This window comes from Theropithecus gelada, chromosome 5 (assembly GCF_003255815.1).
Source record: "Theropithecus gelada isolate Dixy chromosome 5, Tgel_1.0, whole genome shotgun sequence".
In the NCBI taxonomy this organism is placed as follows: domain Eukaryota; kingdom Metazoa; phylum Chordata; class Mammalia; order Primates; family Cercopithecidae; genus Theropithecus; species Theropithecus gelada.
In genome coordinates this window covers 181952144-181973967 of record NC_037672.1, presented here as the reverse complement: position 1 = coordinate 181973967, position 21824 = coordinate 181952144, and the positions used below count along the sequence as shown (strand labels likewise).

The following is a 21824-nucleotide window of genomic DNA, read 5'->3' as shown; positions in this document are numbered from 1 at the left end:
CAACATTTTTTTTTGGTTGTTGTTGTTTTAGCAAAGAATAATGAAAAGCTGATTTAGAACAATGATCTCCTCCAGAGATGTTTGTTAGAAAAAGCAGACATTTTTCACATCCCAATTTCATTGTGTGTTGGCACGGCTTATTATGGGGTTTACAAAGATCGTCTATGTGGTCTCATGAATATGGGAGAGTATCCATAAAATTATATTAATTATAGATTTTGTTTAGATTTGTTTTGAATGGCAGAGAAATGGCATTATTTAAAAATATGAATGAGCTATGAAAGAGAATAATTAGGTCAGGGTAGTAGTTAGGGTATAGTTTCTTTAGCTTCATGAGTACATTTACCACAAGTCATTTGAACATGTTTATCCCACACATACAATTACATAAAAATCATAGATATATTCCGTCTTTATGAAGGTCACTTTCCTTATGTTAAGGGGACTCATCTATGAGTACGTTAAGTTTGGCCTTTTGGGGAGTCCCACAGAATGGTGAGCCCCACAGTATGGTGAGCCATAAGATTTTCCCTGCTGGATTGTAATTGAGTCTTGCAAATGGCAAACCCCTTGTATCTCAGTATCATAATTAAGGAGTTTCGGGAAATTTATTGACAAATGGTCTAATTCTGAACATGTTATCTGAGAGCAAGAGGACAATATTTGCAAGTCAAATGATGGAAGAATCTATTGTTGGACAATTAAAACATCTTCGCCGAGACCCACCGAACTAACCTTTGTGTGGTCTTGTTCTCAGATGGAAATGATTCCTGGAGACAGTTGACAGCGTGAATTTTGAGACGACACTAAATGTGTGTGGGAACTTGCAAAAACAAATCTAAAAACAGATTTAGGATCAGGGTTTTCTTCGCTACTTCTTTGCTATGATGGGGTGGGAGTGGGAGCTGGGGCCGGGGATTGTGGGGAGGCATCAAGGGAAAGGTGACATTAGAGATGCTGGTAAAAGTTAGTCCTGGTCGAGCCCGGGGTGAACAATGACACAGTGTTGTTGTGGGCTGCCTCCTCGACTTAGATATTCTTCCCATGTCAGTATAATCACTACTGGGAGGTAGCTCGATTAAGGATTACCATATCATTAATAGTATCCATGACTTTTGTTCAAAGGCTACTTGTGCAATGTTGCCTTGTGGATGAAGCGCCGTAATCCTCTGAGCCGCAGCTGTAGAGAGGGAGGCTCCTCAGAGCCGCCCACACTGACTTCCCTGTCCTCTCGGATCAGTTCTAAAAAACAGACAGAAACAACAGTCAACTCAAAGCCAAAAAAAAGAAACATCCATTCTACATTTCCACATTCATCCCCAAGCTTCAATCCCTGCCAATGTCTCCCATTCATCTCTTCTCTAACATCCAGATCACCACTCGGATGGTGGCCAGATTAAAGGGGAACAATGCAGTTTTAAATGTAAAGTTTGCATCTAATTTTTTTCTTTGCATGAGAAAAAGCACATTGATTCTATCTATGTGTCTGTCTAATGCTTAGCCAGTAGTTTGTCAGGTCTTTCTTATTTTCTTTGGCAACATGAGGCATGCTTGTGTCTTCCCACTGTCTAGGGTTTCTCAGTTTATTCGGTGAAGACACTTAACTTTGAAATTTGTACTTGGGTAGGAAATTATATATGCAGTTACTAAACAGTGGAGTTTTGCTTTATTTAATTAATATTATTGCTGCTAAGCAACTTCTACTTCCAGTGGGTGGGAGCACTGAAAGAAATTGAAAAATTTAGCAGTAGCTTGAAACCTAAGCAAGCACACCCAGGTACTGGGATTGGGCAGAAGAAAATAACTGAGTGAGCCACATTTGGTAAAACTCCTTGTGTTAGAAGACGGGAAAGAATGGAGGTAAGCTTTAGAGGACATTTCATTTCATAAAGATCACCCCTCAAAAGGGGAAAGGAAAGGGAAGAGAGAAAAAAATAACCTTTATTTATTTGGCAGAGGAAAATGTTAAAAAGTAGTATGAAACCTAGAGTTCAATTTCTTGGATTTTAGCTTCATAATCATTTTTATTCCAAATTGAAATGAAGCTTTGCCTTGGTTTACTCATAAATCATTATTCTAAAGAGTTTTAGTCTTTTATTTTCATCTCATTGCTTCATTTAAAAATCACTGTAACTTTATTTTTTACAAAAAACACTGACAACTCTTATCTATCCTAAGTTGTTTTTCTGAGGAATCTATAAAAAGATTTGGACTATGGCCTTTGGATCAGCATGTCTTAAGTTCTTTCTGGTTGCCCAAAGATTGATGTTTGTCTAAAGTACATGGGAAATTTTACTTTTTAAAACCTTGCTCAGTGATGACACTTTCTTTTCCCATCTCTTCTCTTTCCTGTGGCGTTGACATCCAAGCTGTGCTGTAATTTAATGTCACTGACATCTCTTCCCTTTAAGATGTATTTATTGGGATGGAAATTACATAAGTCTTGCTATCTGAAACACTGTAAGTGCGAGACAGCTGGGAAAACTCAGGAATAGTTTAGCACTTCTCTAGGCCAAGAGTATCTATTCAACAAAATCATTCTCTTTGGCAAGAAAGACTTCACAATACTCATCAGACACTTTAATTTAGTGTCTCTCTATGTCATGAATGTATATGCTCAAGGGATATGGTTTACGTGTCATGCTGCTTAATCTTGTATGTAGTATTTGAGGAACAGAAAACTTGGGAGAATGTGCTCTTGACTATGAAAAACAACCTAATTCTGACCTTTACTGTGCTCATATTGGTTAAAGAAGTACCCAGTTCTAGTAGAGGTACTGGTAGTTTGCTAAGACATGAGCCATCATTTCAAAACATCCCCATTCCAGGATTTGTCTTTGTTGAGTTGATGCCTATAAGTAGAAGTTCTTTCACCTGGAGTTACTTTAAGAAGACACATTATTCCTAACATAGATGACAAGTATCTGAGGTTTTTAAGAACATTATTTAACATGTTAGCATAGCACTTGCAGGTGAAGGCAAGAATGAACCAGGAGAAGAAAGGTGAACAGTGGTCCAAGCAGACATTCACATATGGGAATGTTACCGTATTAAAATGTGATACCAATTTCTGTGAGTGTAAATAATACCACAATGTATCGTGTATTCACTCTTACAAAGAGGTTCACAGATTATGCAGGGTTTTTTTTTAGTGACAGGAAAATTTCATAAAATTGGTACTCTGCTAAAATATGTAATTTTAGGTAACACAACAGACTTGCTGCTCAGTGCCATATGGGGTAATAGTGATTATCCTTTTTTTTTTTTTTTTTTTGATGCGGAGTCTTGCTCTGTCACCCAGGCTGGAGTGCAGTGGTGTGATCTCGGCTCACTGCAACCTCTGCCTCCCAGGCTCAAGCGATTCTCCTGCTACAACCTCTCAAGTAGCTGGGACTACGGGTGCCTGTCACTACGCCCGGCTAATTTTTGTATTTTTAGTAGAGATGGGGTTTCACCATGTTGCCCAGCCCTGACCTCAAGTGATACCCCCACCTTGGCCTCCCAAAGTGCTGGGATTACAGGCGTGAGCCATCGCGCCTAGCTTGTTATTATCCATTCCTGATGTTCTTTTCCTTGTCGAGGGAGCCCCGCTAGCGTACGCTCTTGGCTTCTGTCTTCTGCCTCCTTATTTTCTCCTCCCAGGAGTAGAAGAGTGACATTTCTGATTTGCACTGTGGGAGAGCATAGCCCAGCCCCTTTCTCTGCCCTGGGAGCCACTCACCGCCCACAGGGTGCTTGCGTTCCGGACTGCTCTTCTGGCTCGAAAGTTTTACAGGAGCCTGCCTCTAGGGGGAGAGCTGCAGTTTTTGGCACCGTGACTAGATGATAAGTTTGAGGGACAATATTCAGAAGATCATTATTACCATGCAATTATGCCATATTATCCAAGAGCTCTGGCAATAATAAAGCTCACCCACATAATACTTATCTCTCAGTTCCAGACCCAGGTGATAAAAGCAGAGGTCTTTTTATAGACACTGCCCCTTAAGCAGCAGTGTCACAGCTTAAATGCTCGGAATCAGTGGTTCTCAAAGTTTGATCTGAGGACTTTTTGGAGTCCTTGAGACCCTTTCAGGGACCTGTGGGGTCAAAACTATTTTGTAATACTACTAAGATGTTATTTGCACTCTCGTTCTGATGAGCATGGAGTGGAGTGTGCAGAAGTGACGCGTGATGACACTACTGAAAAGTGTGCTGTGTAATTTTACGTTTTAAATTACACAGTTTTTATATTGCTAAACATTGATAGTCAGAATGAATGTATATGTTCTGGATTTCTCAGTAAATAATTATATATAAATAACTTTCTCCTACATACATCAGTGCTGATTGGGGTCCTGATTAATTTTAAGAGTGTAAAAGAATTCTTAGATTAAAAAATTTGAAAATTGCTGCTCTAAACCATAATGGGGAGAGAAGCGCTCTGGCCTAAAGTGAGACACCTCTGGGTGGCTCTGCTACTGAAAAGTGTGGGAGTTCCCTCAGGAGACAGCCAGATTTTGTAATCTTGGATATCTCAATCTACCCCGATGAAAACTGGAATAGATGAGTTACTCATTAAGCTGCTGTTCATTGAAGGTCTGCTCTATGCTGGGCACTGTCTCCTAGGCAGGGAGGACCCATGGATGAGCAGCTCCATCACTGTCCTCTAGAGTCTCACTGTCAAGAGGAGGCAACAAACCGGTGAAGAGATTGACATAGAGTGTCAGGTATATCAGAGGTGCTGTGGGAACACAGAGCGGTGCTAATCCAGGGAGCAGGAGATGGATAGACACTCTAAACTGGATCTTGACAGACAGGTAAGAGTTGGCCAGGAGAGGAAAAAAGTGAACAATATTCCAAGCAGAGACACTAACATATGCAAAGGCCTAAAGCAGTGCTTTTTGAATAGTGGGCTGGAATCCATTAGTAGGTCATAAAATCAATTTAATGTGTCATCACCAGCATTTAAGAAAAAAGCAAAATAGAACAGAATGTCGGAGTGCACCTCATATAGTAAGGATTTTTTTTTTATGAAACCTTTTTTCTCAGTGTGTGTGTGTGTGTGTGTGTGTGTGTGTCTATACTGGGTTAAGATGTAAAATGCATTTCTTAGTGTAAGAAAATAATTTTAGATATTATCTAGGAAAATAATTTTAGATATTTGATTTTAATAATAAAAGTTGTCTTTTCAGTATAAGGAATGAAATGCTACAATCGTATGCTAATTCTTTTAGAGCATGTTATATCCTATGAATGCTGAGACCTGTTAATACATTTAGCCAGTCAGTGAGTTCAGATTTGTAAGTTTGGCAGTGCTGGCATTGAAAAGCTTGGAGGAAAATCTACTGAGGCAGACTGAAATTTCTGAAGTATTATACATAGAAAAAATTATTAGTGATTGATCATAATTCAATTAAGAAAATGCTATTGAGGCATTCATCAAAGTGCCTAAAGAAATAAACAAGCATTTTATTAATGCATCCTGAGAGTTGTGACAGAATTTTAGGGTAATAAATGTTAGAGTTTTGGAGACTAAGTTTATTCCACATTAGAGTCCCAGATAACTCTGATCTAGTGTTCTGGCCTAATTTCTTATGTGACCCACTGCTGAGTATATTCCATGTAGTGGATGGTAAAATCTTGTTTTATCTAAGTGAGACTTCATGAGAGCACTGGTGCAAATGTTAGGTGTCATTTGTCTGGTGTCCTTCTGGTCTAATACTGATGTCAGCAGCCGAGATGCTGATTCTAGCCAGGGTTTTTTTGTGTGTATGGGGTATTTAAAATACCCAGAGAATTGGATCAAAGATGATTATCTGGTTTGTGTTTTTTGACATATGATTTTAAAAAAATTGAACTCAGGTGTATGGAGGTATAATTTACATCCAATAAAATTCGTCCCTTTTAGGTACACAGTTGAATGGGTTTGATAAATGTAAACTACTTTCAAAATCAAGGAGCAGAACTCCTACCCCAGCCTTTATAGTCCATCCCCTACCCCAGCCACCGGCCAGTGATTCTGTCTCTGTTCCTAGAGATTCGCCGTTTCAGAATTTGCCTGGATGACTTCAGCAATAAAAAAATTGACATACAAATTAATATAGGATAATGTAATGTGCAAGGAGCAATGTTACTTACTAGGAAAATCACAGTCTATTTGGTGTGAGTCATAGTAAACCTTTTCCACTTCTTACTATGTAACCTTTGTCACGACTGCCCAGTTAGTTCTTGATGAACCGAATGGATTTCAGAAAGGTTTAGGAGTCCAGGAACGTACAATGTACCTTGTGAGAGGACTCTGGGCTCCCAGAATGTCAAAGTAAACCAGTCCTTTGGCCTGTCGGCCCAGGGGCTTGCAGTCACACTTTCTAATTTCTAATCCATGCTGGGTTGTTTCCGTCTGGGCAGGTTAGGCTTACTAGCCAGGATGACCACATACTGTGCATTAAACTGGAGGGAGGAAGTTTAGACAAGCCACAAGCAGAAGGACTTTGTGACCACTTTATTTCCTACAGGATTGCATTTAGTCACCCAGTAGGATAAGCTTGGAGTGTGGCTGTCTCAGCCAGGGCAGATAGCCAAGGGTATCTGTACCAAGAAGGTCCATTAAAAGTATTAAGATTGGACAACTACTTACATGGCAAGTCCCCCTTTGATTTCCACAGTAACTTGTATTTTTAGTTTTAACATAGTACTTTCAACTTCAAAGGTCTAAAATAACTAGCGACTTGAAATCTTAAGGGAAAGGTCATTTGTCTCAGTAGCCAAATCGTTTACTTACTACATACATCCTGAAGGATGTTGGTTTATTCCCAGAACATTTCCATTTCTGCCTATCTGAAGACAATGTGTTTACTTAGTGTATATGCGCTATTTTAATTTATATTTTTGTTTTTTGGTTACTTCCAGAAGAGAATTCATATCCTCAGCAAGCTAGCACTAAAGGGGACCGCAGAGGTCATATTGTCCATCTTCTTTCTCGATCAGGGAAGAAATTTAAGACTCAAGAAAGGTGAGGCTTCTAAGGAAGATTAATTTCAGGTATTAATTTTTTAAAGAGTACAATGTTTTTATTCATCAATAAACTGAAAGTCAATTTCTAGATATTTCTTTCTCACGTATGCTCGATTTGTTGTATTGGTAGTCAAAGCCCTGGGAAGGAAGCTTTACCTGCTCCTCAGACTCACCCATCTTCACTGTGACTGATCGGGACGCAGTGAGACCCGTGAGCCTCCTTGCAGGATGCAGCTACTCAAGGCCAATCACGAAGATTGTTCTCCCTAAGGTATTTCTTGGTGAGGCATTTAAAGGACCTTTTAGAAAATTGTTTCTCAGAAACAACTGTGATTTGATTTTTGAAGCATTCACTGTTAACGTCTGTGAGATTTTCAGTTTTTTCCATTGATTTTAACCCTTTAGTAACATTCAAAATTTCCAGAATCTAAAGTTCCATCTTCTATTGAATGAGTAAGGTCCAAATTAAACGTCCATGTTGACCACGTACACTTCTTGTCTTTCTTTGGCATCATCTTGAGAGCTGGCCGTATGATATGAGGGCAGGAATTAATGTTTGTGTGCATCTAAGTACTTTTGTTAGATCTCTAAGCCTAAAATTGGCAATACATCTGCACTGGAGCCCAAACTACCAATCCACACCATGTTCCACCAGTGAACTACCAATCCACGCCATGTTCCACCAGTGAGCTACCAATCCACGCCGTGTTCCACCAGTGAGCTACCAATCCACGCTGTGTTCCACCAGTGAGCTACCAATCCACGCCGTGTTCCACCAGTGAGCTACCAATCCATGCCGTGTTCCACCAGTGAACTAATCTATGCTTTGCAGCAATTCCTCACTGACGATACTGACATAGACAGTATCTGCCCTGTGCTACCACCAGCAAACCATTATCATAGGTCTGAAAGTCGTCACATTTAGGCTGGACATGGTGGTTCATGCCTATAATCCCAGCCCTTGGGGAGGCCAAGGCAGGAGAATAACTTGAGGCCAAGAGTTGAAGACCAGCCTGGACAACATAGTGAGACCCTATCTCTACAAAATTCAAATAAAATAAATTAGCCAGGTGTGGTGGCACAAGCCTGTAGTCCCAGCTACTCAGGAAGCTGTGGGAGGATCACTTGAGCCCAGGAGGTTGAGGCTGCAGTGAGCTGAGATCACAGCACTGCACTATAGCCTGGGTGACAGAGCGAGGTCCTGCCTCAAAAAAAAAAAAAAAAAATTCACATTTTTCTCACACAAAAAAATCATGAAACATTTATCTGCACACAGCACTAAGATAGCTACTATATTATGTTCATTAACTAACACTTGAGAGGCCTAGCACACATAGGTCTTGGTGAGTCTAAGTCTGAGTGGTACCTAATTTAGAGAAAAGACAGAGAAGCTAGATAATATATTCATCTTATATATGGTCAACAAGTACTGTATTTTTAAGAATTTTAAGAAACTGCAGAGTTTGAGAATTTTAAGAAGCTTCTTCTGATTAAATCAGCATTTCAGGAACTCCTTGATGGACTTAGCTTTCACCTTACAATAATTCTCCAATCTTTATGTTGGGAGAAATAAATCAGATTTAGGATGTGAACATCTGATGTGTGTATATTTACCTTTTGCTGCATCACTAGGGAGCAGTTATTAAGTATAGTTCTACAAATCTCATTATTGAGGTGGTTTCCGGACCTCTGTGTTGAGGCCTCACAGACATGCTGCTGTAGAACTTCACTTCCGGCCAGGCGCGGTGGCTCACGCCTGTAATCCCAGCACTTTGGGAGGCTGAGGCGGGTGGATCACCTGAAGTCAGGAGTTCGAGACCAGCCTGACCAACGTGGTGAAACCCCGTCTCTACTAAATACAAAACAATTAGCCAGACGTGGTGGTGCATGCCTGTAATCCCAGCTACTTGGGAGGCTGGAAGGCTGAGGCAGGAGAATCATTTGAACCCAGGAGGTGGAGGTTGCAGTGAACCGAGATTGTGCCATTGCATTACAGCCTGGGCGACAAGAGCAAAAACTCTGTCTCAAAAAAAAAAAAAAGAAATAAATTCACTGACTTGCTCTCCTCTCTCTGCTCGTTTCTTAGAGAAAGGATTCCATTGGATCTTTTTCTGTTAGACCTTGTGTCACGTAGAATGAGGCTCTGTGTGAGTAAAAGAAACTTGGCTCCAATGTCTTAAACAGGACAGAAGCATGTTTTTCTGTTCCCTAAGAGAAGAATGGAGGCAGCAACCCATGTTGACGTGGTGGCTCCAGGGTATTATCCAGGCTCTCTACCTTCCAAAGCTAAGTTTCCTGCCTTCAGGGTCACATTGCGGTTCTAACAGCTGCTGGAGCTCTGGCCTTCACGTTGTTGTGGCAGGCCTGAAGAAGGGGAAAAGGTGGAAGGGTGGAAAGGGGTTCCTTCTACCTGAGTCTGTTCCCTTTAAGCATGATTCTCAGGGCACTTGCAAACACTTCTGCTTAGGCCGGACATGGTGGCTCACACCTGTAATCCCAGCACTTTGGGAGACTGAGGCAGGTGGATCACCTGAGGTCTGGAGTTTGAGACCAGCCTGACCAATATGGAGAAACCCCATCTCTACTAAAAATACAAAATTAGCTGGGCGTGGTGGCGCATGCCTGTAAACTCAGCTACTTGGGAGGCTGAGGCAGGAGAATCACTTGAACCCGGGAGGCAGAGGCTGCGGTGAGCCAAGTTTGTGCCATTGCACTCCAGCCTAGGCAACAAGAACGAAACTCCGTCTCAAAAAACAAAAAACAAACAATAATAATAAAAAAAAACCCCACACTTCTACTTCTGCTTCTATCTTACTGGTGGAATTTAGTCAGGCGGATAAACCTAGCTTCAAAGATGACTGGGAAATGTAGTCTTTATTCTGAGTAGCTTTTCTGACCAGCTAGGAAGGGACGGAGGCGGGGAAGGTGGATGTTGTGGTAGAAAACTAAGCTGCTGCCAGGTCACTTAAGTGGAATAGTCTGTCTATATCCATGAAGCCTTAATGCCTCATAACTAGCGACCACTGCTTCATAGAAAGAAGCTGTATGAATACATGACTGATGCAGTTAGCACGGTCACCAGTCGTCTGGACATCCTCACAGAAGCTCAGAGATTGTTCTTGTGTCATATGAGCGTATTCGCAGTAATGGTTTATTCTATACTTGAATGTTTTCAACTGTAAGAATTCATACAAAGCAAATTTAAACTAAGATCACAAAAAAACATCCACTGTATATATTTAACAAAGTCTTCAGGGAATCTAATAGACTGAAGTAAAACTGTGAAAATTCTAAAACACAGTAAAAGGCTATAAAATAACTAATGGCTTTTAACGAAAGAATTAATTACAGTATGATTGCTTAATACAACCCCCCAAATAAGCTTCTTGTTAATTTTTAGGGAGGTTGAGGAACTCCAGCGACAACTTATATATTCTACATCCTACATCTTTGAGTAGGTTTACTAATCATAGGTCTTTGTAGATAATTTTTCTTTACAACTTGTGCTACCATTTATCAGTTGTGTAATTTCACAAGGAGGTGTATTGAAGTATAATTTACATATGATAAAATTCACCCATTGTAAGTGATTTGAGTATATTTGCTGAGTTGTGGAACCACCACCACAAACCAGTTTTAGAACATTTCCATCTGCTTTCTGCTTCTGTAAATTTGTTTTTACTAGGTATTTCCTATAAATGGAATTAATTATGCAGTATGTATTTAGTGTCTAACTTCTTTCACTTAATGGTTTTAAAGTTCATCCATGTTGTAGCATGTGAAGAAATCCATTCCTTTTTCATTGCTGAATAGTATTCCATTGTAGGAATGTACCATATTTTGCATATTCATTCATCAGTGGATAGCTATTTAGACTGTTTCCAGTTTTTGACTAGCATGAATAATGGTGCTATAAACTTTTGTGTACATGTCTTCGTGTGGACATGGATTTTCATTTTTCTGATAGATTCTTAGAAATAGAATTGCTGGATTGTATTATTAGTTTGTTTTAAGTTTTTAAGAAACTGCCAAACTGCATTCCAAAGTGTCTGTGGCATTTTACAATCCGACTAGCAATGCATAAGGGTTTCAATTTCCCTGTTTCCTTAACAACACTTGTTGTTGTCTGTCTTTTTCATTATAGCCATCCTAGTGGGTGTCTAGAGGTATCGTCTTCTGGTTTTAATTTGCATTTCCCTGATGAATAATAATTTTGAGCATCTTGTCTTTGTATATTAGACATTGATATTTTACCTTTGGGAAAATATCTATTTAATCTTTTGCTCATTAAAAAAATTTGGCAAACACTTTCTAAGTGTTGGTCATTGTAAATGCTCTCTATATATTCTAGATTTAAATCTTTTATCACATATACGACTTGCACACATCTTATCCCAGCCTGTGACTTGTCTTTTTATGTTCTCAGTGGTGTCTTTTTTTTTTTTTTTTTTGAGACAGGGTCTCACTGTGTCACCCAGGCTGGAGTGCAATGGCACAATCACAATCACAGCTCACTACAGCTTGACCTTCTAGGCTCAAGTAATTCTCCCACCTCAGTCCCTGGAGTAGCTGGGACTACAAGTGTGCACCACCACGTCCAGCTATTTTTGTATTTTTGGTAGAGATGGGGGTCTCACCATGTTGCCCAGGCTGGTCTTGAACTGCTGGGCTGAAGGGATGCACCTGTCTTGGCCTCCCAAAGTGTTGGGGATTACAGTCATGAGCCACTGCGCCCAGCCCGTTGGTGTCTTTCAAGCGCAAACGTTTTAAATTTTGATCTAGTCCAGGTTATCAATGTTTTCTTTTATGGTTTGTGCTTTTGGTGTTGACTTATGGGATTCTGAACAAGTTGTCTAACCTCTTAAAACTTCAGTTCCTTTGTCTATAAAATCGTAATAAAAATTCTTACCTCAAAGGTAATTGCAATTTAAATCTGATTTCTTTGTATGTGTTTGGAAAAGAGGGAGTATAAGCGGTGACTGCAAGTTTAATTTTCAGCTTCATCTTAAGTTTCATAAGTTCTTCATACTTATGACTGGCTTGCTGGGAGCAGGGAACTTGTTATGTGTAAAAGTTACTGAATGTATCTGCTAATACATTTTGCCCTCATCTTGGGATCCAAGCGATCAAGCTTCACAGATGGAAGGAAATGAACAGATGAGGTAAGGGGAACTGAAGTACATAGGGGATTAATAATTGGTTGAAGTTGCCTGGGAAAGGGAGTGGTGAGGAGTAGGAGGGAGAGATTATGAAGGGGCTTGAGGAAACTTCTGGGGTAATAGAAATGGTAGTAATAATCTTGATTCTGATGATGGTTTCATGGGCATATACATATGTCAAAACGTATCAAATTATACACGTTAAATATTGCTGTTTTATTGTATGTCAGTTACCCCAATAAACCTTTCTAAAAAAATTTTAAAGGGAATGTCACACCTATTAGGATGGCTACTATTTTTTTAAAAAAGCAAGTGTTGGGCCAGGCCTGGTGGGTCACGCTTGTAATTCCAGCACTCTGGGAGGCCAAGGTAGGCAGATCCCTTGAGCTCAGGAGTTTGAGACCAGCCTAGGAAACATGAGGAAACCCTGTATCCACCAAAACGAAAAAAAAATTAGCTGGGCATGGACGCGTGCACCTGTGATCCCAGCTATTTGGGAGGCTGAAGTGGGAGAATCGCTTAAGCCCAGGAGGCAGAGGCTGCAGTGAACCAAGATGGCACCAGTGCACTCCAGCCTGGGTGACAGAGTGAGACCTTATCTCAATTAAAAACAGAATAAAACAAAAAAACAAGTATTGGCTGAGGATATGGAAAGATTGAAACCCTCGCACGTTGGTGGTAGGAATGAGAAATGATATTGACAGACACTGTGGAAAACAAGTTGGCAGCTTCTCAAAAAAGTTAAACGTAGAATTACCATATGATCTGGCAGTTTCACTTCTGGGTACGTATCCAAAAGAATTGAAAGCAAGGACTTGAGCAGATATTTGTTCACAGCAGCATTACTCACAAGAGTTAAAAAGATGAAAACAACCCAAGTGTGTGTCAACAGATGAATAGATCAACAAAACTGGTATATACATACAGCGAAACATTATTCAGCCTTAAAAATGAAAGAAATTCTAGTATGTACTGCAACATGGATGAACCCTGAACTCATTATGCTAGATGAAATAAGCCAGACACAAAGGGACAAATATTGTATGATTCTGTTTATGAGAATAGGCAACTCCTAGAGACAGACCTAGAACAGAGATTACCAGGGACCGAGGGAGGAGGGGATGGGAATTTGTTGTTTAATGGGCACAGAGTTTCTGCTTGGGATGATGTAAAAGGTCTGGAAATGAATAATGTTGATGGTTGCATAATATTTTGAATGTATTTAATGGCATTGAACTGTACATGTAAAAATAGTTAAAATGGTAACTTTTATGTTATTCTATTTTCACAACAAAAATTGCAAAAAAGAGAATGGATGAAGTGATACGAGTTTAAGCGATAATAACAATAAAAGAGGTATAATGGGAAGCTGACGAGTCAGCCTCAGGGATAAGTCCAGAAATCGGGAGATTCTGCTTCCTTCCTGGTTTCTTGATCCTACCACTCACACCTATCCATTATTATAAATTTATTCTCCCTTTTCTTTACTCCCTCATTTTCATGAGGGAGTAAAGTACATGAGGGTGCTTAAATGGGAGCATGGAGAAATGTAAAGTGGAAAATAAGTGGAATGCATTGAGCCTGGAGAGAAGACTTGGGGGAGGTCATGACAGCTTTGTGGAAAGATTTACAGGGCTGTCAGGTAGAGGAAAGAGGAGGCTTATTCCGTGTGCTTCAGATGACAGAAACAGGACTTCATGGGAAGCAGATCTTTTTTCCCTCCAAAAAAGGGATAACATTTTTGCCTCCAAAAAAGGAATAACATTTTAATAGTAGGAATAACATTTTAATAATGGGACAGTCTATGGATGGAGTAGATGCCTTGGCATGCTGGAAGTGGGTAAATAGAGGCTGGGGATGTTGCAGAGGGGATTGCTGCATTGGATAGGAATTTGGACCAGGTGGTCTCTGTATTAACAACCCAACAGGAAGAAGGGAATTTCAGCTGGGATTTTGAAGCATAGCTAATGAAAGAGCTATTTACAGAGATGTGAGCAGGACTGAGGAAGCCTACAAAGGATATTGAGGGACCCAAGAATGAGCAACAGTGGGAAGACCCCAGCATCAGGCCTGAAGGAGCAAAGCTGAGCAGTGCTGTTCAAGGGGACCGAGGGAGCTGTGGGAGAGCGGCCAGCAACCGTTGGAAGGGGGACCCCCCCAGCAGGAACTGGTAGTCACAGATGGAGCAGCCTCTGGCAGGACTGTGGTGCCAAGGCAGGGAAGCAGCCGGGCTAGAACTCCCCGGCCTCCATTTGCTGCTGTCTCTCATTGGCAAATCCAGCTCGAAGCCAGAGACACAGGAGCTCAGGGGATGCAGTTTGCAGGGAGGGATGACCTTTGTAAGGCCTGAGCAGGGCGGAGAAAAGTGTCTCTAAGGTTTCTTCCATCTCAGAGACCTTTGAGTCCCCTCACCGCTCCTAACTTCAAACTTGGGAGAGCAAAAGCCCTGAAGATTACACTACTCTATGAATGACCAGTTCATCCTGTGAAAGTAAAGATGGGATTGGGTTATCGCAGTTTCGATAAGGATCAGGGAAACGCCCTTGGTAACCCAAGATGGGAGAGAAGCTGTCAGTCAGTCAACATGTATTTACTGGGACCTACTGCATGCTAGGCATTCTTCTAAAGACTGTAGATTCACTGGGGAGCAACACGGAAAGTCCTCCCGTGTTACACACTAAAAACAGGCAGACGATAAGCACACAAACACTTTGCTCAAGGTGCCATCACACGACACAACACACTGGCTGAGATCATGACCTGTATCATTTCGTAGTTGTGTGACCTTCATTAAGTGACCCCATCTGTGTCTCCGTTCCATAAGTGTACATGAGGATCAGTGACTGTACCTCCGCAGTGGGGTTGTCATGAGGCTATAGTTACTTAGTACATGTAAATCCTTTAGAACAGTGCTGAGCACGTCTAGCAATGTTTGTTATTATTATTAGCAGGCAGTATTAAGTACTAGGTGGGAGAAGAGCTAATACAGCAGAAAAAGGCAGAGAAAAGAAAATGGTGGGTCTGGGCATGATGGGAGCCATGAGAGAGGAAGCTGGGGGCTGGTGAGCAGACTTGCCATTAGGAAAGGGCCAGAGCTTCTAGAGGAAAGGGGGAAGTAGCCACTCAAACCCTCACAGAATCCTGTCAACATCTCCAGGGACAAATCCAGCCACGCTACAGAAAGTACACTTGCATGGCCTGTTAATGCTGAGGTCGAATTCATTAGAAGAAATTGTGGAATATAGAATCGAATCATTTTTAAGCATGTAAAAGCAAGAAGCAGAAGTGAACCATGCTTAAAAGAGGCAGGCACATAGTATCTAAGAGCTTGGGCTCTGCAATTAGACTAGCACAAGTTCAAATCCCAGCTCTACCATTCACTATTATCTGACCTGGGAAGGGTTACTTCGCCTTGTTGATGACTAGTTTCCTCTTGTGGAAAATGGAAATAATCATAGCTATCTACAGGTTATTTTGAGTCTGAAAGGAAATAGTCTATGGTAATTGCTTTGCACAATGCCTAGAATGTTCTAAGGCACCAACACATGTCCCTGTTGCTTACTGCTCTCATTATAAAGAGAGAATGAACACCTGTGCATGACTTGGAAAGGGTGAGCACGGTAAAATACGGATGCATTTCGCTTTAGTTGCTTTTTATGATGTTTGGGCTTATAAAAGATAACTTTTGAATTTCTTTGCCAGCTCTGACTCTCCCACCACTAAGGAGCAGCATCCTATCTATGATGCCCTCACAAAACCAGAACATCTGCTCGTGTTCTGCACGAGCAGTTATCAACATAAAGATCTCCCAACACTCAATGGAAAACAAAGTATTTTAATGATAAAATTCAGTACTTGAGCTACGTTTATTTTTTATTCTTTTGACATTTCAAGCTCAGAAACAGCATTTGTGAAATGGGTATTGCTGGTGAAAATTAAATGGAAAATTGGCACTTAAAGATTTTACATTTTTTCCCAGCTAATTCCTTTCTAAATACAATCTATTCCTTAAAGAGTCTTGCTGTGATGATTTCTGCTAATTTCTTTCTTGGTAGTTTCCAATAAATCAGACTTCACAGATAACAAGAGAATAACAAAATGATAAAGATGCTTCTTTCTTTCCCTTCAGAAAATACTCATTTGCAGATTTTTTACAGAGTACAAATGAATGCCTGAATGTCAAAATTTTATTTTTGTTTTTAAATGGCAAGTTGTTCTGGGGTCCATATACTTTGACTTTCAGGCATTCATGCGTACTCTGTAAAAAAATTTGCAAGTGAGTAGGAACTTGAAATAAAAGCTGAGGAAATAACAAAGAAACACTAGAAAAGAAAAAAAGAAAAAACTCAGTATCTGTGAAGCTCAATAAAATGAAGCACAACAGAAAGGGGAAAAAAATGCCAAGTTGTGTCACCAGGAATCATAAACCACAGTGTTTCTAAGTAGCTGTTTTTATAAAATACATTGCAGTAGGTCTTTACTTTTCTTTCTTTTTTTCACTCTGTCACAGTATTAAAACAAAATGCTCATTAATTTGGATTAATGGGAAAGAAGGCTTATCTATTCATTATGGGGGAAAACTTAAACGTGGAGTGTTACTACTTCAAGCAGTGCTATCCGTATTACAAATAAAAAGCTAACTAGGAATAAGTGATTTTAAAATTCCCATTCAAAGCAGGCATATATCACTACATTGTAATGTGCCACAAACAAAATAAAACTTTAACACAGGAAAATTAACTATGAGATTTAAAAGTTGAAAACACACCTAAGGAATTCATAATTTTATGAAGCTTTGGCTTATAACTGTTATTGACTTTAGACTGACTCTCCCTTTCCTCTTAGGTAAGTCCAAGGTGATTTATGAGGGTTTATTTTGAAGGTTTTATTCTTTAGGTAGTTTGGTATTTAGTGTCAAAATACCCACTTTCAAAATAGTGGAGAATAAATGAATGATGTTCGGCAGTACAGAAGAGTCCTCTACGTTTTCCCTTTTCACCTTTAGAACTTAATCATTTATTTAGTACTTGGCTGCTAAATATTTTAAGGATCAAGAACAACTGCATATGTGAAAGAAGATCTTGCTGTTCTATTTGAAGGAGTTTCCCTTGATTTTTCTTTTCTTTTTTCATTCTTTCATTTTCTCCCCTTTTGGAGAAAGCTTACATCTTTGTAATTCAAGAGAGGTCTCGAATTCACCTTGAGAGGCAGCCATATATTATGAAACGCATTGTTTCCCGAGTCACATCATTTGCTTAGCATCCCTTACCAATTTAGTAGAAAGATTCTCCTCCGGGAATTGTCAGCTGTCATATATCTCTTTTGCAGGGTAAGTGGGTCTTTCTCCTCTGGGAGAATTCACTGGCTTGGTGTTACTGGCTTCAATACGTGTGACTTCTTTTCTGAATCCCCCACGCTGAGTTCTTGTGTTCCCTTCCCCCAAAGGTCATGTCCTACACAGGGTTCCCACCGTGCTGGGTCAGCAGGAACACAGAATGACCATTTTTGTTCATCATTATTTGCCTAAACCTAGAGAAAATAAGATCATTATGGATTTCACCCTCAGGTTCCCTCTACAAACTACATTGTCATACACACAGAGTAATTATTGGTTTTTCACTCCTTAGGCGTGTATAAGAGGTGAAGATGGGTGCTCTGCTTTTCAGTTTGGGCAGGGCACTATTGAATAGTGAACAAGATACAGAGAATGGCTGATTCAATCTCCTTATTTCTTCCAGTGGTCGCATTGAGACTATTTCAAGCATGTACAAGATCAAGGGTCCATTAAACCTTTTTATTTTGTGTAACTTTTGTGGGTTTCCATAGAATGCTGGAAGTGCTGTACCTTCTTTTAAAAATTAAATTAAATTAACTAAAAAGAGAAAGAAAAAGAGCCTGCATTTTCCCCAGAGGCTTTTTTTTTTTATCTGTTTAAACTAACCAGGGATTTTTCACATATTGACATAAGCATTCATTTGCTAATTTGTTGGACATTAAACTGCATGGAGTCTTCCCCAGAATCTTGAATGAAGCTGAAATACTTGGGTCCTTAGGGCTGCTTGAGTCCTGCATCGTTTCCTGGACACATATGGTTTTTCCTCCTCTATCTCCTTAGATAAAAGTCAGTGCTGATCGCCTTAAGGAAAGAATGAGTTAAATGGACCCATATTCTAGGCCTGGATCTAAAACTCCCGGCCTTTTCAGACGCCCCTTAGCATCTGCAGCAGCAAAGCCATTTGCACATACATAAATAAATAAATTAACAATGAATAAATAATCTAATCCCAGTCACACAATGCCACCTTGCAGATTTGATCCTTTGCAGCTCCCAGCGAATTTGTCCATTTCTAATTCTTTTTGATAAAGTCCTCAGATGCTTGCTGACTGTCAGGCTCATTTTCTTATTGTTTTCGCTTGATTAGTTCTGTATGACCTAAGGTCGCCCTTAAAATCCACATCTCTCGTGAAGAATCCGAAAGGCCTTCTTTTTAGAACCCACCCCCCAGAAAAGGATGGAAAGTGCCTGCCGTTTCTCCACACAAAAGCCAGGCAGGTTTTTCGTCACTAGCCTCCTGAAGCAGCCCTTCGTTCACCCAAGCGCAAAAATAACTCATTAGGGGCTACCGTGTTTTGATAGCCTCTTTCTCCAGCGCACTTGGGTGTGCCTGTGTCAGGTCTCCCGGGTCCTGGAGGAGCTGGGCCACCTCCCCTTTAACCCTGCTGGGCTGCCTGTCAGTGACAGCACCAGGCCCGGCACCTGCCCACCCAGACTGAGTGCCTGAGGCTGTTTTTTCCTGGTCTTCTGAAAAGATGCTGGCCTTCATGGGGGCTGGAGAGGAGTGGAGGAGGATTGCTTTTTTTTCTTTTTAAAAGCTGGCTGGGGCTGGGCACAGTGGCTCACGCCTGTAATCCCAACACTTTGGGAAACCAAGATGGGCAGATCATGAGGTCAAGAGATCGAGACCATCCTGGCCAACACGGTGAAACCTCGTCTCTACGAAAAACACAAAAAATTAGCTGGGTGTGATGGTGGGCGCCTGTAATCCCAGCTACTTGGGAGGCTGAGGCAGGAGAATCACTTGAACCCAGGAGATGGAGGTTGCAGTCAGCTGAGATCACACTACTGCACTCCGGCCTGAGAGACAGAGCGAGACTCTGTCTAAAAAAAAAAAAAAAAAGATGGCTGGGCAGCTGCTGCCTGTCCCTCATTTTCAGGCTGCACACTCACTTGAGGCTGTGGGTCCAGGGATGGGAACGTTGTCTAATTCTCCAGTCTCTGCGCTCCCCAGGTCGGGGCAGGTCCTCACCTTGTACCTTGCAGGCTGCCTCACACCCCATCAGCACTGCTCACTTGCTGGTCATTGTCTTCTGTACCAGAAGGTCAGCCTTTCCTTGAACGGGAAAAGAAGTGACACTTTGTGTTGGCTCAATAAATAGACTTAATTATGGGAACCCAATTCCTCACTTCTGTTTTTACTGAAAAATTCACAAAGACTGTTTAAATCAACGGCTCAGTATCCTTCAACAGTTCTGATAGAGTGTTCCATTTCTGACTGTCAAGTCTTTTGGAATTTCAAGAAGATTTTGTTTGTAATTTTTTCCCCTTCTTCCGGACCATCAGATAAAACCCTGCTATGTTACATGGAGCCTTACAATTGTCACTTTCTAGCAGCAGGGAATCTTTGAGTACCCAAGGAAGATGTTAATGAAAACTGTAGTACCACGTGAAAGTTGGAAAACATAGGCTCCACTACCCACATGGAAATCTACTACGAATTTTAAAACCTCATTCTACACTTCCTTTTATTGATGAAATTTTAAGAATGGATTTTTATGTATTTTGGTGTATTTCAGCAATTTTCCAGAAGGACAAATTACCTAGGCTGAATTGCCAAAGCCCTCCAAGAATTTGGTGCCATCACCTGAATTTGAAAAAGGTGACTAGTCTTGACCCCAGTCAGGATACTCTTGTTAACGAGCACCTCAGCTCAGGAAGCTCTGGAAGAGCACACTGTGTGACACACGGGGAGGCGAGCTCCCAACACAGTGATAGTTCCCGTGTCGAGGACGTTCCAGCTCAAACAAGCCCTTCAGGCACCGGAAGGCATGGATTTATACTCGTCATCTCTGAACCATTAAAAAAAAAACTTTCAGGCTGGGCACAGTGGCTGACACCTGTAATCCCAGCACTTTGGGAGGCCAGGGTGGGCATATCACCTGAGGTCAGGAGTTCGAGATCAGCCTGGCCAACATGGTGAAACCCCATCTCTACTAAAAATACAAAAATTAGCTGGGCATAGTGGTGCGCACCTGTAATCCTAGCTACTCGGGAGGCTGAGGCAGGAGAATTGCTTGAACCCAGGAGGCAGAGGTTGCAGTGAGCTGAGATCGCGCCACTGCACTCCAGCCTGGTGACAGAGCAAGACTCCGTCTAAAAACAACAACAACAACAACAAACAAACACAAAAACTTTCAACCTTCAAAAGATTAATCATCTCAGGATAGTAACGGGAAAGAGAAAATGTTACTTCAAGCACCTGCCTTACCGTTTTGGGTCCAATGCTTGCTCTTCTCCCACAGTTATGCTGGGTGCTCTTTGAGGCTGTGGCACTCAGGACAATCAACGTTTTATGTTACTAAGGAAGGAAGAGGGGTTGTTGAAATGATTCTACCTTTCTTTTCAGGAGAGGGTTACCCAGTCTTTGTGATGAGAAATCTCTATTGGACGTTCTTGAGCTTTGCAAAGAGAAATTTGTGAAAAAGCAGAAACCTCTGCATTCCCAGAGAGCCTGCAGCAGACAGAGAGCCCAGAAGTGGTAAAAGTGCCGTGAATGCGGCATGTGCTGTCAGAACGGCAATCCAAGCCTTTCCTTATTTTGGAAGTTATAAAATATTTCAAATGCACAGGAAAATATACAGAATGATACAACAGGCGCTCATCCACCTACTGCCTAGATTCCATGACGATAACATTTTGCCGGATTTGCTTTAGCTGTTTTCTTTCTTTTGTTTTTAAGTGGAGTCTCGCTCTGTCACCAGGCTGGAGTGCAGTGGCGTGATCTCAGCTCACTGCAACCTCTGCCTCCCGGGTTCAAGCGAATCTCCTGCCTCAGCCTCCCGAGTAGCTGGGACTATAGGCACACACCACCACAGCTGGATAATTTTTGTATTTTTAGTAGAGAAGGGGTTTCACCATGTTGGCCAGGATGGTCTTGTACTCCTGATCTCAAGTGATCCACCCGCCTCAGCCTCCCAAAGTGCTGGAATTACAGGCACGAGCCACCATGCCTGGTCTAGCTCTTTTTTTTCCTAAAAAATCAAACTTTACAGATGCTGTTGAAGCCCCTTTGCATCCTACCTGGTCACACACCCAAGGTCACTCCCAAGATCACTATCGTTCTTAAGGAACCTTTATTTCCATTCTCCTTGTCTCCACAGTTGGCCTACTAGGATGAAAATACAATCCATATTATACATTCACGCACACACATGTACACACAGAGAGCAGAGTGAAAATGGTACATGAAAAGGTTCACAGTTGATTTTGACAAAATTTGGGGATTTTTTTTTCTTTGCACTTGTATGTATTTTCTACATGTTCTCACTGGTCATATGTTTAAGTAATGATGAGTAATGATAAAGTAACAAGTAAAGATTAGTGACAAAAAT

The 21824-nt window shown here is 41.0% G+C and overlaps 1 long non-coding RNA gene across 1 annotated transcript in view; it reads right to left on the bottom strand.

Annotated features, from left to right (window-relative positions):
• The window catches only part of LOC112624772, a 55972-nt gene extending 35230 nt beyond the window's left edge, over positions 1-20742 (bottom strand). Inside the window, exons 1-5 of the long non-coding RNA XR_003119471.1 lie at positions 20702-20742; positions 17322-17684; positions 9812-10172; positions 2779-2852; positions 736-1242 (exon numbers count right to left, since the gene is read on the bottom strand). This is a non-coding gene — a long non-coding RNA (uncharacterized LOC112624772). The remainder of the gene's footprint in view (positions 1-735; positions 1243-2778; positions 2853-9811; positions 10173-17321; positions 17685-20701) is intronic.
• Between the last annotated feature and the right edge of the window lie 1082 nt (positions 20743-21824).